Here is a 17,781-nt window from a genome sequence, read left to right on the forward strand (position 1 = left end):
CGCATCTCATCCCCGGCTCGCCACTGTGGATGGTGCGGTCCTGTGGAGGGGTTATAGCACGGGGCTCCTGCCCGCACCTCACCCCCCTCGCGACCGAAGACGACGAAGTGGGAAGAACGCTATAGACCTCCTGTCCAGGCGCCCCTCCCGCGGCCAACCCATCAGGGGCGACCCGCGCCCCGGGTGTAGACTCCGTAGTCGTCACATCACCGACTAAACTCGGCACTGGTGGCAGCTCAAGCTCTGTCGGGTCGTCTGCCTCGACCCTGGTGCTCCATAACCGGCTAGGAGCCGACCCTGGTGAAAATGAACCAAAGCGAAGCGTGTTCATCGGAGTAGTGGACGGGGGCGCCTCTTTGGTATAGCTGGCTACCTTATCTGGCTGTGTATCAGGCCCCTTATCCGCCTCCGGCAGTGTATCATCAGCCCCCTTCTCCTGGTTCCCGGGTGCACCGCCACCCTCAGTCGTATCCATGTCTTGTGTCCCAGCCCCATCCTCGGAAACTGCAGTATCCTCGATCTCAAGCTCTAAGACATAAGTGACTCCAGCATGTGTCCATCTGACCACGTCTGGTATATGCTCAACACTCACAACACTGACCAACAGCCTCGCAGCATTTTGTGCGCGAGTGAATGGCATGTCAACCTTTTCTGTCTTACCAATCAGACCACCCAAACTCCAAGCAATCAGAAAATGTTTTACATATTTAGGTGGCACGCCATAAAAACGAACCCATACCTTCTCCAAAGGTGTACCCTCAGGTTCTTCCTGCTTCCACTCGTAGGTAGATATGTAGCAATAGTGAGTGCCTTAATAATTAATTAAGCCACTGTGACATTACTTCTAGTTAAGTATGGTTGGAGGCTCAAAAGTAGTTGTTTTCTTCTATGCACATCCCTTGCTTTTTTTTGTCTTTGTAATAAATATTTGGAATTCTGGTACTTAAGAACCAGCCAAGCACTGTCCTAATTGCCGCCATCTCTCTCTGCTGCTACTTCCTGCTTGGACTTCGGTACAGCTAGCACCTGCTGTTACAGGTATTGCCACTGTCACAGTTCACTCCACTTGTACATATGCATTTCGATATCGATTGTCCATGCCGCTTATTTTTGCCTGTCTAACGAGCATATATTTTGTACTAGTATTAAAAATCTTGTGGTAAATCCATCAATTTCCACCGGGTTTTTTCTTCGGACCCAGTGGTCAGTGCCTGTCAACACGAATCAACCCCCAATTTCCTGTTAGTGCCACGCGTTGCTCCTGCTCCATGCCGCAGAGGGGGATTCACCCTCGTCGCTTCCCTGCCGTGGCTTGACCCGGACAGGCTGGTTGCCATCACATGCGCTGGGAGTATAGTATTGTTGGTTGATCGAATGCAGCTTGTACACTGCATGGTCTCAACAATAAGAAAACGTCATGAGACATCTCAAGTAGGAACATGCTTCAGACTGTATTTATACCCCTAATTCGCCTTTCCCTTCCTAATTTAGTATGACAAGCATACAAATGATGAGCTGGTCTGATGGATCCATCCAGCACGTACCTTCAGATGCGATTCCGCACTGTGATCAGTACTCTTAATTTGTTTGTTCCTTGCGCTACTTGTTAAAAGTGTACAGCTAGTTGGCACTCCTTGTTGGGTAGCTCCCGCAACATGACAATCAGAATGGCGTTTACGTTTACTTGATAGTGTGGTACTACTCGATCAGTTGCTCTGTACGTAGTTACTCTAGAGGTAGCAGTGTCATACTCTGCAGTGCTGGTTCTCACTTCCTTCAGAGTTGGGAGGTATTACACTGCCACTTTGTGGTCTCCTAGATCAGTACTTTGCAATTAGGTTGTGCGTTCACCTTGTTTAATTGTCGTTACTGATTTTATCTGTGTATACTTGTTGCATTCCAGGATCAAGCTCTCAACAATGGCTCGAGGGCCTTTGGACTTCTGGAATGAGTGGGGAACCCGGATCCTGGTTCTCTTGAGCCTCGGCTTCCAGGTCATCCTCCATCTCTTCGCCAAGGTGCGTCGTCGCAAAGCCAGCTCAGCTATGCAGAGGTTCTTCCTCTGGCTGGCGTACCAGCTGTCCGACATGACGGCGACATACGCTGCCGGGCAGCTCTTCTTCAGCAGCACGCCGCAAGAGCACCACCTCGTCGCCTTCTGGGCTCCGTTCCTCCTGCTGCACCTCGGCGGCCCAGACAACATTACCGCCTATGCCCTAGAGGATAGCAAGCTCTGGAAACGCCACTTCCTCAGCCTTTTGGTGCAGGTCCTGGGAGCTGGACATGTCCTCTACAAGCATATCATCGGCAGCGGGATCCTGCTCATGCTGGCTGCCATCTTGATATTCGGTCTCGGTGTTGCGAAGTATGGGGAGAGAACATGTGCGCTCTGGTTCGCCAACTTCAGCAGGCTCCGGAGCTCTCTCAAGGTGGTACCACGTGACAAGCATCACCAAAATTTTTACACCGAGCATCAGCACGGCTACGACGACTCCAACGGTGAACTCCTGCAGCTTGCTCACTCCCTGTTTCATATCTGCAAGCGTGGGATAGTTGATTCCGTGATGATGGTGGATCCAGATAGCCTGAGCGAGCTGGATTCTTTGGACAACACAATAATCCATGGCCTCATGAAAGACCGTGAGCGCATGTGGACTGTGATGGAGATGGAGCTCTCCCTTATGTACGACATCCTCTACACCAAGGCAAGTGTGATCCATTCTTGGTTTGGCTACTGCATCCGTGTCGTGTCGCCTCTTGCCATCATTGCCTCTCTCGTGCTGTTCCAGTTGAGCGGCAAAGATGGTGACAGCCAAGCTGATGTTGTCGTCACATTCACCTTGTTGGTTGTTGCCTTGGTCCTGGAGACAAAATCCCTTGTAGGTGCACTTGGGTCAAGCTGGGTGTTTGCCTTCTTGTGTGCTACACGATGTAATTGGCTTCGGCATGCAGCTCTGTGCAGTGGAAGGTGGCACGGGTTTCGCCACAGACTTGGATCTCTCCGCCGGTCTTGGCCTGGAAAGGTGATAATTACACGAAATTCGAGGACATGGTCAGGCACCATGGGGCAGCACAACATGTTGCAGTTCCGCACCAGACAGATGGATTCGAGGAGTCTCCAGCTCGGCAATCTTTTCAAGAGGGTGGGGCTCAGCGAGTCGTTTGACAGAAGGTGCTACTCATGGACTGTTGAGGTCCCAGAGAAGGTCAAGGAGCGTGCACAGCAGGTGGACGACATAGTCTCACTGGGTGATATAAACACAATGGGCATGCTCAGGTATAATTGGCGTAAAATGGCGCTGAGTGAGAAGAAGTACCCTGGGCTGTACATGGAGTTGGAGGGCTGGCATGGAGTTGACTTCCACGAGAGCATCATCAGCTGGCACATCGCCACCGACTTGATCCTCGCTGCAAGGCAGCCAAGCGGCCATGACGCAGCTGACGGCCGTGTGGAGGCAGTCAGGGCACTGTCCAACTACATGATGTTCCTCCTGGTGGATCGCCCCGACATGCTACCAGGCCTTCCTCAAAACTGGCTGTACAAGAAAACCTGCACCAATCTGGACGAGTTGTGTAAAAAACACCTAGTTGGTTCTCGAGGCAACATCTTCACCGCGCTCAAGAGATTGTTTGGACCACACCATCACCGCCGTTGCTTAAATCCTTCTAAGCTCGAGAAGGAGCTTGCCGGGATCATACTGGAGCTGCCACACGAGGAGAATTTCAACTACTACGAAACTCCTCGGCTCATGTACGCACGCAAGATTGCTCGGATACTGCGTCGTAGGGACGAAGATGAGGTGGATGTGCTGCTAGACGTGTGGACCGACTTCATGGCCTATGCAGCCAACCGGTGCAGCAGGGAGGCGCACGCCAGGAACCTAAACAGCGGAGGTGAGTTGACGACTGTGCTCTGGCTTATGATAGAGCACCTCCGCTTGATAAAACTAAAAGGAGATGCAACAAAGGTTGACGCTCGTGTGTAATCTATTCTACCAGTTGACTAGTGGCCTTTGCCATGACCAGTGTATCTGAATGTTAGTTGAGCATCGTTGATTACTAATTCTACTCAATCGAGCACAGGTTATGACTGAGTATCTCACACTATCTTGTCTACTTGAAATCCATTCTGTCTCGCCGACGTCATCCAGTACCCACCGATCCATGATGCAGCTGACAGATTGTGCTGTACTTGTATGCTACTATCAAAATAAAAAAGAAAAAAAGATTGTATTGTAAGCTTCTACATGTTTTCTGCTTCAAGCATCTGTGTGCCGGAATCAGGTGTTTCCTCTTTACTGTACTGGCACTCAGCTGCCAGGTTTCAGTGCACATCCCCTGTGACGCGATTCCAGGTCTGCTGGTGTCGTGCTGCGATTGTTTGTCCTAGTACGATCGACTGCCCCTTCAGGTCAGCTCGCGGGTTTGTTGTTTCCAGGTTTGTCCTGTTCTCCATTGGCTCTCTGTGTTGTTATCTGTAGAGCGTGTGTCCTGTGCAATGACTCAGTGAACAAATTTGTGTTGTATGTTTGCACAGGTGTCTGTTGCAGCGATGATCTCTGACGAAAATTATGATGTTCAAAAACAGATTTAGGACAATGAAGGTCTTGAGCTGTCAGGGCACTGCTGTCGTATGTGTATATCAGTTTGCGATTTACTGACAGCAGCAGAAAGTCACAAGCAGTTTGTGTCGTGTCAAGTAGGGGGTTCTGGCAGCGTTCCTCAACTGACAACAATGGGGAGATCAGCTTCAGGTCCTGGCAATGCGTAGGAGTTGGTCTCGTTTCCGCTCAGTCATCACTCATCAGGATGTAGCTGTCGAGGAGGGTCAAAGATGGTTTGCAGAGAGGCTTCCACTGCTTGAGTAACTTCACCATCCTTGCCCCGGGTTGTTTTCATTCTTGACCACCTTGACACCATGAAAATAAAGAGCGTTCCAAGGGCACCGTCAGAACCGAACAGCAGCCGGAGAGGCGACTTTCGGAGTAGAAAGCTAAGGGTTCGTCCGGGGACAGTCAATAGATGGAAACATCTATGCCAATCCTGCGTTGGAAAAAGAAACAGACAGAGCATCTCATAGCTGTGCTGCGATCAGGCAGTTACAGAGCAAGTGTTCAGCATTTGCATGCTCTGAAAAATAAACACGAGTTCACTCATAAATTGGTCTGGCAGGGTGATGTAAACACAAGGGGCATGCTCAGGCCGGCATAAGTGGGGTGATTGGCACCGAGTGACAAGAAGCTAGTACCCTGGGCTGTTCAAGCAGCTCAAGACGAAAAAGGCACTTGCCGAAGCTACCCAAGTCCTGATCCCTGGAGCTTTCCGGCTGAAATCTTAACCTGAGCAAGAACATCTTAGCAGCTCAACATTTTTTGTCAGATTGTGGATTCACTAATGGTCATGTCTTCCCTTTTGCAGTTTCATATTGATATACACTTATGTTGGTTCTTGCATGGTAGGTGTTGGACAGATTGATTATTTGGTAACCAATGATACGGTTGTGTGGCCTAAACACTACCGCACCAGAGTTGGTAGTTTATACTTTTCTTTGCAATATAGTGAATGAAACAGAAATGTCTTCACTTTCTCTGTGCAGCACCCTTTGCTCTTACTCTACTTTTGGTCTCTTGATGTTAAATGCCCATTAACGAGTAAGTTCATCATCTATATGTAGCGTGTGTGCTAGTTATGAAATACTACGGTATCAGGCTTTTGGTTGAGTGAGAAAAAAATCGGGCAGTTCTGATTACTGTTTCTTCTGCGGCAGTGACATTGCGTTTCAGTGAATGCAGTGGACATGGATTAACTGGGTCTGTTTGCTTCAAAAGATGAGTCTGGCAAAGTGTCATGTCAATGGCAAGGTGCTGGAGGTGGCATCAAATTGTGTGTGTCGATGGCTTCTTCTGCAGCCACTGCTGCAGCAGCAACAGGTTGAAAACAAAACAAGGCAAGGTAACAGCTGCCTTCTGCTGTCCTGCATGACCGGGCAGCCTGGGTGTGCTACCATACTTCGCTGGGAAGATATTTGCTGGCCTGGAACATGACACTGGCCAACCGGATTCCTAGCAAGATCAGGAAGATCAGGTATTTGTGCTTGGCATATAGCTTTCTTTGGTAGTAGGGCACTGTAGTGGGCTTTGTCCTGTCAGGAAGATCTTTGTTTTTCACTTTTCAGTTGCTTCACCAAAAACTTTCAGATGAACCTATTCTGATGGCCTTGTGCGCTGATTGTTTCAGCTCAGTTTCTCAAAAAAAATCTCTTTTTGAGTTGCAAAACTCATATTTATACGCTGTTACAAGTTTCAGAGGTGTGGGGCTAAAAATGTAGCCCCTTTATCAGGTCTGTTTTTGTCCCAGCAACAGGAATTCCAGGCCGTAATAAAGCAATGAGCTCGTATAGCATAACTTGCTGAAGAGAAACATTGTGAAACCAGTTGACTGGAATTTTCCTGGAAAAATGGAACTGTTTATCATCAATATTTTTGGTTGTGTAGTGGCTACCAGGTTATGGAATCAATTGTCTGATACACTTTGTTAATGTCACATGTGTGCTAGATATGGGACACTACAGTAGCAGGCTTTTTGTTGAGTTAGGAAAGCCTTTCAGCCATGCTGAACGGTAACAAAACCTAATAAAAAGTTACAAATACAAATTTTTTGATACTAGTGAACGTAACCCCTTAGAAAAAATATAATCCTTGTATCAAAGTGAAAATGTACATAATTGCACACTGTGTTCTTGTTCTTGGTAAAGGTAAATGTTTAGAAAACATGCAGCTGTAGAAAGAAAAGATGTTCAATTCAAAAATCCTTTTGTGAGCCCGGGCTCATCTGCACCCATGTTGAATAAAAAATCAAAACAAATACTAAACAAATTCAATAAATTCCTATTTTTTTCCAATGGTAGACAATTTGATGTGTGAGGTCCGCCCAAATTTTCAAATCATTTGGACAAGTGAGAAACTCTCGGCAAAAAAGACAAATTTGGGGTCTGTAAAACATTTTACTGTTCATATACTATTTTGACCCGATTTGTCTTTTTTGCTGAGAGCTACTCAGATGTCCAAATGAGCTAATATTTGGAGCGAACCTCACGCAATACATTGTCTACCATGGGAAAAAAATGGATTTTTTTGAATTTTGCTAGTATTTGTTTTGGATTTTTTCTGACCGGGTGCAGATGAGCCTGCGCACCGAATCGCTGCACTCTGTTCAATTGTGTTTTTAGTTAAAAAAAAAGTGCAATCCGTGGTGGCCTAAATTACATTTTTTTTACAAAGATAAGAAGGAATATTCTCATTCTGCTGCCCCCATAACAAACTAGATCGATGCTAAGCACAAATCTCTATGAAATTTCACATGCTTGCAGAGTTGCACATGCACTAGCTAGCCATTGGATGCTACACAGCTAGTTGAAAATTTTAGAATTAACAAATCGTTGTCATGGAACAGCTCCCTTGTTAAAGGTAGCTACTAATAGCGTCATTACTTCTTGCATATACTCGTGCTGATCCCTCAAGCATGCAGATGCATCATGCATGGAACATTCATTAGCTAGCTCGTTGTAGATGCATTTTGAGTATGCGACTAGTTAAATTGCATATGCGATATCTGATCATGTATATCATGTCGATTTCAGCACAGGAGTTCATTAATTGTGCGACCAGATATAGAAGAACCAGGATGGGCAAGTTACTGGATGGCGCAGTTGCTGAACTAGGTAAACATTTTAAGCAGATAAATTGAAGGAACTCTAGAAGATTCCCTAAAAAGGGAGCCCTTTAGAACCATTATAAAAGTTTTGAGTATTAGATAAGGAGTACTAGTGCACCAAAAGGAGTGAGATATAAGGACTTCTGGATATTAGATAAACTGAATCATTTTCTGTCTACATCTATTGTATCAGTACAGAATCCTAGCCTCATCCTAGGCTCTGTTTTCTCAATCTAAGGACACCTATAGCTGCTTGGTTGTAAACTGTGTCTGCTCAATAAAAGGTGCATTCGACGCCACCCTTGTGTTTAAAATTAAAAGAAAAATATGAACTTGTGCACAAGGATTCAAAGTATGCAGTTGTAATTACCATCATCACAGACCAAGATAAAAAGGGCGCATACTCCCTGCCAAGGAGTATTGCCATGCTTTCTCTAGTGAAGTTCATCTAGAAAAACTCAAACAAGACCCACCAAAAAACTTTGCTAGAGTAGAGCACACATATAGTGGATGCCATGTAAAATGTGAAACCAGTTTAATGAAAAACAATTCCAAAGATAATTAAAATATGCATGTTGGTGTCAAACAATATTAATTGGGACCTACCTACTATGAACATAAAAAATATAAGTCAATGTTTTCATGACGCTTGGACAGTTGGCATGTCGTTCTCACGTATTTTTGCAAGGAACAACTTGTGTATTCCATGGGGCACTAGGCCAATAATATACAATACAAGTACATGGAGTTTACAGCGATACATGTTAGCAGCCGTGTGTCATCCACCCTTGAACTCGTCACAGTCAATAGTTTGGTGAATTTTCTATTTTGTGAATAACCTTTGTATGACTTGACAGAGGTTAGCCAATTTGTCTAGACTCCAGATAAACAGGCCAGCAGCTTCCCTCATTGATCTTCTTCTTGCTTGCCATGGAGGTTGCCATATCTGCAGTCACAGGTGAACTAGTGAGTCGTTTCATCTCCTTCCTGAAAAACAAGTATCACTCCTTGAGCCATGCACAATCAGAGAAGATGGTGGAGAGATTGCAGCACCTCCTGATGAGAGTCAGCATCGTCGTCGAGGAAGCGGATGGGCGGTACATAACCAACTCCGGGATGCTGTTGCAGCTCAAGATGCTCTCAGGGGCCATGTATAATGGATATCGCGTGTTGGACACCTTGAGGTACCAAAACCTCCAGGACATTGCAGGCTATGAGAAGGTTAGCATCAATGACTCATCTAGCAGCAGCTCGTATTTAGCCATTCCTTTCAAGCGTTCTCGAACAAAAACTGAGAAGGATGACAAGGCCATGCGCCTTGATACAGATGGTGCTTTGGAAAGCTTAGAAATTGTTGTGGCTAACATGGTAGAATTTGTTGTGCTTCTGGGTGGATGCGAGCGCATGTCTCGTAGGCCATATGATGTTTATCTTTACACCAACAACTTCCTATTCAGCAGACATCATGAAAAACAAAGGCTCTTGAACTTCTTGTTGGGGCACAATGACTCTCCTGGTGATCATGCGCACTGGCAGTTCTCCCAATCATAGGTGGTGTTGGAGTTGGGAAGAAAACATTGGTTGCTCATGTGTGTAGCGATGATAGGGTCCGCTCACGCTTCTCCTCTATTTTGCACTTGAATGGAGATAGCCTATTGACAATACTTGACCATAGAAGGACCATGTTTCGGATGACATTGGTAGTTATTGAGTTTGCTTGTGATGTAAGTGACGATGACTGGAAAAAGTTTCACTCATTTCCAATAAGAATCAGCAGAGGAAGCAAGATCATCATTATAAGTAAACTTAAAACATTAGGCCGGTTTGGATCAGTGCAGCCTATTTTCCTAAGTGTTCTGTCTTATGACGAGTTGAGGTACCTTTTCAAGACACTGGCATTCGGGAGCGTAGACTTTGTAGAGCATCCACGACTAGTACAAATAGCAGATGAGTTTGCCAAGGAGTTGCACAGTATGCAAGGCACACTTGTTGCAACAAATATGTACGCAGATGTGTTGAGAAGGAACCTCGATGTCCAGTTCTGGCTTTGCATATTGGACAAGGGAAGAAGATTTATTAAAAGAAACCTCTCCATATATGGTGTGCACCCAACCACACTTCTAGGACAAGGCCATCCAGTGGACATAACGGATGTTGCTTTACATCCACTTAGCATGAGACGTTATACAATTAATGTTGCAATCAAGGAGGAACTACCAAGTGTGACAATGGGAGAACTTCTAACAGATCCTAATGTTAGACCCAAAGAAGATTTCATTATAATTTCATGGGAATCAAGGATGCCCCCTTATAACTCATTTGCTCGTCTTGTTACAAGTAATGCTCAGGGCACACGTGAAGATAATGCCTTGCAAGGGAGGAAGCGACGAGGAGTGCCAATGTAATTATGATCCAAAACCCATGTAATGTAACTTATGTATATCTTTTTTGTGTTCATATGTGGCCATGTACAAATGGCTTTAAGGATTATATATAGCATCCAGTTCATACTGAGCTTGTGCAGTTTTCTATGAAGAATACCTCAGAGCAGAAAGCACCCATTGACATGCTAGCTAGCCATGTTATGCACCAAATTCAAGTATAAAGATAAAGGCTAACTTCTGACGAGCGAGCGGTGCGAGGTCCGTCGCCAGTAGGCTTGGGCCGAAGCGGGGTGTAGTGAAGTCTGAAGTTAGCCCATGTAGGCTGCCCCTGTCAGGGACGCCTCCCCACGGTACGGATCAATATTGACCTAGGTCACTTGTGAAATATATACCTCGTATAAGCCACCGCACGGGATAAGTTGATCAGTTGTAAATCCCCGGCATTTGTAACCTCCCCTAATATAGTGAAGATTTACTAGCTGGCACATGTGGTTTTTTCTTCTTCATGTTGGAGGGGTTTTCCATGTTAAAACCACATGTCTACTATGTTGATTTTGTTCTTCGTCGTTTAATTTGCCTATCATATCTCTAAGAAAAGTGACTCATGCCCAGTTGGTGTTGTGTGAAGTAGGTTCTGGCGGAGTTCCTCTACTTACAGCGATGGGGAGGATCTTCAGTTCCAGACAATGCATAGGAGTTCAGCAATGACATCGGCTATATACACTACTAGGAAAAAGCCTAGCAGTAGCGCTGGTTGGAGGCGTAGTAGTGGCGTGGGAGAGCGCGCTACTGATACGGTGCTACAGGTAATGTTCAGCAGTAGTGCGGGTGGGGCGCACTACTACTATCCTGCATAGCAGTAGCGTGCTTTGGACGCCCGACGCTACTACTACACCTTCCTAAAAGTAGTGTGTTTGTTCCACCCAGTGCTACTACTACACCACCCTAGCAGTGTGGGCTACCCGTGCTACTGGTAAAGTTTGCTATTTTTTTCTACTGCATATTGCCACTGTATTTGTATTGGTTTTATATAGTAGTCTCATCATATGATTTTATGACCATGATGAATTATTATTTCAGTGGGCGAAAGAGACATGGATTAGATTCAAGTGGAGGCAACATGGTGCATATCCAAAGTACTACTAATCCAAACTTGATCACTTTAGTTTGGATTAGTATGATCAAATTTGGATTAGTAGTATTTTCGATCTGCACCATGTGTTGCCTCTACTTGAATCTAATCCATGTTTATTTCACCCAATGATATATATAATAATTGATCATGCTCATAATGATATAACAACTAAGCATCATCATCATTAATAATAACTCATCATCATTGTCATAATAAAAAGTCATACTCATCATAATCATAGTCATCTAACAACTTCTACTCGTTATCATAATAACAAGTCATACTCATCATCATCATAGTCATCTAACAACTTCTACTCGTTATCATAATAACAAGCCACACTCATCATCATCAGTCATCTAACCAACACTACTTAATTGTTTTTAGCACATGATCATGAGTATTAGCTAGGACCTACTACCCTCTCTAAGGTAAAATAATATAAAACAAGATAGGCCTGACTCTCCATTATGGAGAATGGAGATTATCCTATCTCCAATTCTTGCGCTTCGCACAATGTTGTTTCCAAGTAGCTCCCTATGATTCTTCATACATTTATTCCATTCTTTCATTGTTATGTCTTCATCGGTTTGAGAAATCTTGTATGAACAACAGTGAAGCCTAGGTGGACTTGGCCGTAAGCTAATAACATTAAGGCGACCTTTCGGAAACATCAGATCAGACACACAATCCTTCGGGATGTTCTATTGAAAAACATACTGATAATGTCGTAGTTAGCAATGTCATTTAGCTTTAGAAGAATGTATGCAAAAGATGCATGGATGTCGTAATAGTAAAAAAATATTACCATGCCATCTCCATGGATATTACCGTAGTTCAACACGTGCACTAGTGGCACGTATTGACCATAATGTGCAGGAGTTTCATAATTGATATTGTAATTCTCAACATCAATAATAAATGAGATAAGATGATATTTCTCCTCATAGTCCATATATGGTTGGTTTGTGCAATGATGAGCTGGTCTGCAAGATGCTCCTGATGCCATGTCAGTGCAATGAGCACCAGGCAATCTCTCACCATCTAATCCATAATTAATTGCTGAAAGTAGTTAGTTTGTTATTTAGCTTGCCAAGAACGACATGCTGACCCTACACTCTACTTAGGGCATCACAAACCACGACTCTCAAACCGTCCGCATATGTTCGGACCGCGCAAGCCATCCAACGCGTGCCTATATCGGTTTGCAGCGCGGTCAGGACGTACTTTCTTCCGCAAACCAGAGACAAATATGGGGGGCTTTGCGGGCGTCCGAACAGCACCCACATCCGCTTCTAACCGGTCTGGCCCACCCAAACCCGCTCTCTCGCCCGTGCTTCCCGCCCGAAATAATCAGCACTGCTCTAGAGCGTCAGTGCCCGCATTCATGCACGGCCAGAGCGGACACGACCGCTCACTGGCGCCGATATTGAAGCGGTGTGCCGGCCAAGAGAGCGCCGCCCACGCCGCTTCCTGGTGCAGACAACTGTTGCGCGTTCAAACAGTACAACGGACACCAGTCTGTCTGTCTGGTGCGCACATTAATGACACGCGCTTGCCGACACGACTACTTCGGCATCACCCGTCTGTCCCTCTGCCACCCACCATTGCTATATAAACTACTATCGTAGCCATAGCCACAGTCATCCGCCTCTAAAGCCTCTTCGCACCACTCCCACCATGGATTCCTCCCCCGCCAAAGCTCTCTAGGATGGGCTGACTCCGGACCAGAAGAAGGAGATGGCCGCCATTGCTGCCCGCCGGCTGGCCGACAGGCAGCCGGAGGACGACGACGTCCCAATGGAGGACGCGTCCGACGATGAGCCGCCACCACCCTCCTCCTCATCCACGCTACCCTCGCTGGTGCATTGCACCATGATCATCAGTGAGGCCCGTGCCCATTACATGGACATGTTGCGGGAGGAGCGGGAGGAGCAGTTCCGGGAGGCGTAGGCCAACGCCGCCTACAACTGCCAACTCCTCCAGAAGCACCTGCAGTTGGAGGAGTGGCTCGCCGCCGGTAGGGCGATCACGCCGGATGCGGACCTGGCGAAGCAGGAGGCGCTACTCGAGTCCTACCGCTCCGCCCTCGAGATCTGTCTCGTCTGCTGGAGGTACCGCTAGCGGGCGGCGGAGGTGGCGGCTGCCTACAAGGAGTGCGACAAGGCGCCGGACCCGGTGTTCGGCTAGACCGACGACGACGATGACATCGCCGGCTCCACCGAGGTCGTGCCCCGCCACGACGACCACGAAGCCGGCACGTCCGCAGGCACCACCAGCAGCGAGGAAGAATAGTGCACGGTAGGTTGCTGCTGCTCAGTTCCCAGGAAGGCCACTGCTCCTCCCCTCCTATCGATGCCAAGGTTGGTGGGCTGAGCATCGGCGACGTAGAGGTGGATAACTTCAGTTCCCGGGGCTCCGGAGGTGGATGTTACGGAGGCGGAGCTAGAGAGCGCTGAGGTGGAACTGGAGAAGGCGAAGCTTCAGTTCTCGGGGCTCATGGCCGGACAATGGGAACGGATTATTTTTTTGCGCCGGTGATCATAGATTAGGTTAATTAATTATACCTATAGAGCCGGACGAGCACCGCTTGTAGTTGAAGTAGCCCGAAATGTAATGAAATCCGGCCGTGTTTGAATGAATTCCATCCGGTTAGTTCTAATTGTTGTCAAAATGTATGCGGCTACGGTTGGATGACGGCCACCCTCATCCGTGTCCGTGAACTGGTCCACATTGTCCGCGGACAGATGCGGAAGGAAATTTACGGTTCCCGGAGATGCCCTTACTCTCTAGCTAGCAAGCAGTGACCTCTGCACTGTTCATGCCCGATGCAGCTAAACTGGGTTATAAATGGATTGTGTGCGAAGCAAAACTTTGGAGGATCTGTGGTCTGGGAATGCTTCTCTTGCTATTCAAATTTGGGGCTTTATGTGTTCTGCAGTGAAACGAGTATGTGGTAACTAACCGTCATGGAGGTTTGGGATGGCTCCGATCTGAAAATTACTTTCAGAAGAACTGAAGAACTCTGATGTCTTTATGAGTAGATGGTTTGAGCTCAAGGCAATTTGTTAGCTTTGCTTTTGTCTGAAGGAAATTTCTAGCTCTGTGCATACAGGCTGTAATGGTGATGCTTTTATCTGGTACGTACTATAGTATTGAAGAGACTTACACATCGCAATCGCCACATGTTGTTACCAGTTTCAGAGGTGCGGTTCTTGTTTTTCTGTCCTCGTATTGGGAAAATTGTTATCCCACCGATAGGACCATCTTGGGCTCTGTGGTGGCTACCAGGTTATCTGATACGTACCTGTTTAATGTAGCGTGTGTACTACTCCCTCTGTAAAGAAATATAAGAAAAATGTGTGCGGCTGGTAGAAACGTCTTACCCTAGCTTGGGCGACGTGTTGCGTGTTATATAGCAGGGGCGCAATAACCCTGACAGCGCATACATCACTCGGTTACAAGGAGATAAGATACATCTTGAAGAGAAAGAAAAGGGAGGAGATAGGTTTAGTTACAACAAGAAGATCTAGCCTAAACTACCTCCTGAACTTATCTCATACACAAGATATATCCTCTACGTGACAGAGTAATGCGCCTGGTTTAACACCCTCCCTTAATCACAACTTGGTTAAGTTGAGATTAGATCTGAAGTTTTCAAAACTCCGTACAGGCAACGCCTTGGTGAATCCATCGGCCAGTTGGTCCTGAGAGTGTATGAACCGAATATCAAGTTCCTTTTGAGCAACTCTTTCTCTGACAAAATAAAAATCAATTTCAATATGCTTTGTTCTGGCATGGAAGACTGGGTTTGCAGATAAGTAGGTTGCGCGTAGATTGTCACACCATAAACAAGGAGCTTGTTTGACCTTTACACCTAACTCCTTTGGCATAGATTGGACCCATATGATCTCAGCTGTGGCATTTGCTAATGCCTTGTATTCTGCCTCTGTGCTTGACCTAGAAACAGTAGCCTGCTTTCGTGCACACCATGATATCAAATTAGGTCCAAAGAAAACTGCAAATCCACCAGTTGATCTTTTGTCATCCAGACATCCTGCCCAATCAGAGTCAGAGAAAGCACTGACAAGAGTAGAGGGTGATCTGTTGAAGTTTAACCCAACACTCAAAGTGTTCTTGACATATCTTACTATACGTTTAGCAGCAGTCAAATGGACAGTAGTGGGTGCATGAAGGAATTGACACACTTTGTTGACAGCAAAAGAAATATCAGGCCTAGTAAGAGTGAGATACTGCAAAGCTCCTACCAGACTCCTGTATTTTGTGCTGTCTTCTTGACTTAGTAGTGTTCCTTCTGTAAGAGACAATTTTTCTGAGCTAGATAAAGGAGTGGGTGAGGGTTTACAACCTTGCAAGCCAGCCTTTTTTACTAGATCAGTTGCATACTTTTCCTGAGAGAGATGCAGTCCATCCTTGTGTCTCTTTACCTCAATTCCAAGAAAGAAATGCAAGTCTCCAAGATCCTTCAAAGCAAACTCTGCACTCAAGTCTTTCAACAGTCCTTGAATTGCTTCATTAGATGAGCTTGTCACAATAATATCAACATAAATGAGAACAAACATGCATGTGTTGGACTTGTTGTAAATGAACAACGAGGTGTCAGATTTGGAAGGAACAAAACCGAGTGCTTGCATTTTATGGCAGAGACGAGAATACCATGCTCTTGGGGTTGCTTCAACCCATACAATGCTTCGTCAAGTTTGCAGACATGAGTGGGAGCACTTTTATTTTCAAACCCAGGAGGTTGTTTCATATATACCTCCTCTTCCAGAACACCATGGAGGAACGCGTTCTGTACGTCAAACTGTCTAAGACTCCAACCTCTAGAAACAGCAATAGACAAGACAAGACGAATAGTAGCAGCTTTTACTACTGGACTAAAGGTGTATAGTCTATACCATATCGCAGTTTGAAGCCTTTTGCAACCAGCCTAGCCTTGTATCGATCAATGGTTCCAGCGGATTTTCTTTTAATCCTAAATATCCATTTGCAATCAATTAAATTTTTACCTTGTTGTGGAGGAACCAAGTGCCATGTGTTATTTTTCTTAAGTGCTATGTACTCTTCAGTCATGGCTTTCTTCCACTTTTCATCACCAAGAGCCTCTTGAACTCTCGTGGGTTCACCTGGTTCACCTGTAGAGCAAATCATTCCATACTTGGTTATGTGCTTATAATCAACAGGTTTCGTTACCCCTTTCTGTAGACGTGTACGTCGAGGCGACGAAGCAAGCGAATCTGTGGCCACAGAGGATCCCGTGGGCAGTACAGGAGTATCAGCCGCAGCAGATCCCGAGGAGAGATTCTCTGCGTCCGCTGCGCGAGGATTTTCTGTGGCCAGCCGTCGTGCCTCAGTACTAGCCTGATCCACAGAAGATCCCGGCCTGTGGATCGGCTCATCATTCTCCAATGATGGCGAATCTGATCTGGAGCCCGCGCCTGTCAGACGTGCAGGCGGATCCACACCGGCGTCCGCGCCTGTCGGGCGCACGGGCGGATCGACGCGGGATTCCACGCCTGCACCGTGGCCCGCATTGGTGGAGCCACCTGGGCCCCGCCTCCTGTAGCAGACAGGCTGTCCGCCGAATCAGGAGTCGCCTGCACCCACGGCGCGCTGCCACACGGCAGATGATGGTTGGTGCACGGCTGGGGCCGCATCACGACGAGTGGGAGGACACCGCGTGCCGGCCGCGGAATCGGAGGTAGCGGCGCGTGCGCCTGCGCCACCTGCGCCTGGTCCGCCTGGTCCGTCCGCGACAACGGATCCCGAGGGGGATCTGATTCTCTGCCCTGGAACTGATCCCGAGGAGGATCTGCCTCCTGATTCGGGACACATAAAATGAGGCCCAAACCTTGCACCGTTTTCATCATTTTGAGCTGCATTTTCGTGATTTTGTTCGTTGTTTGCTCCTGTATCATCACAATGCTCATGCACACTATCAGTAGGATTAGTCAATAGTTGATCATCAATACTGTTTCCCCCTTGATCAAGACCGGTGAGGTGTGAAGGTAAAAGGAGAATTTCTTGGCGAAGGAGTGCACCGGCGTTCGGATGGAGATCCGCAAAGGGAAACTTAGTTTCGTCAAAGACAACGTCACGAGATATGTAGACACGGCCCGTAGAGACATCTAGGCATTTGACTCCTTTGTGTTGGGCACTATATCCAATAAACACGCATTGTGTGGAGCGAAACATAAGTTTGCGATTATTGTATGGACGGAGATTAGGCCAACAGGCACATCCGAACACACGGAGAGACTTGTAGTCAGGTTTGGTGTGGAGAAGGCATTCTAGTGGTGTTTCATTGTGAATAACACGACTAGGAAGCATATTGATGATATGCACGGCAGTGAGGAATGCTTCGTCCCAAAACTTGAGTGGCATGGAAGCTCCTGCTAAGAGGGCAAGTCCAACCTCGACAATGTGGCGATGCTTGCGCTCGGCCGAGCCATTTTGTTGGTGAGCGTGAGGGCATGAAACATGGTGTGATATGCCAAGAGTTTGGAAGGAGTTGAGTTTCTCGTACTC

The 17,781-nt window shown here is 46.6% G+C and overlaps 1 pseudogene; it reads left to right on the forward strand.

Moving 5' to 3' along the window:
• Positions 1-8,643: 8,643 nt before the first annotated feature.
• On the forward strand, positions 8,644-10,118 carry LOC123055544 (uncharacterized; annotated as a pseudogene).
• The last annotated feature ends 7,663 nt before the right edge of the window (positions 10,119-17,781 follow it).

This window comes from Triticum aestivum, chromosome 2D (genome assembly GCF_018294505.1).
Source record: "Triticum aestivum cultivar Chinese Spring chromosome 2D, IWGSC CS RefSeq v2.1, whole genome shotgun sequence".
Classification (NCBI taxonomy): domain Eukaryota; kingdom Viridiplantae; phylum Streptophyta; class Magnoliopsida; order Poales; family Poaceae; genus Triticum; species Triticum aestivum.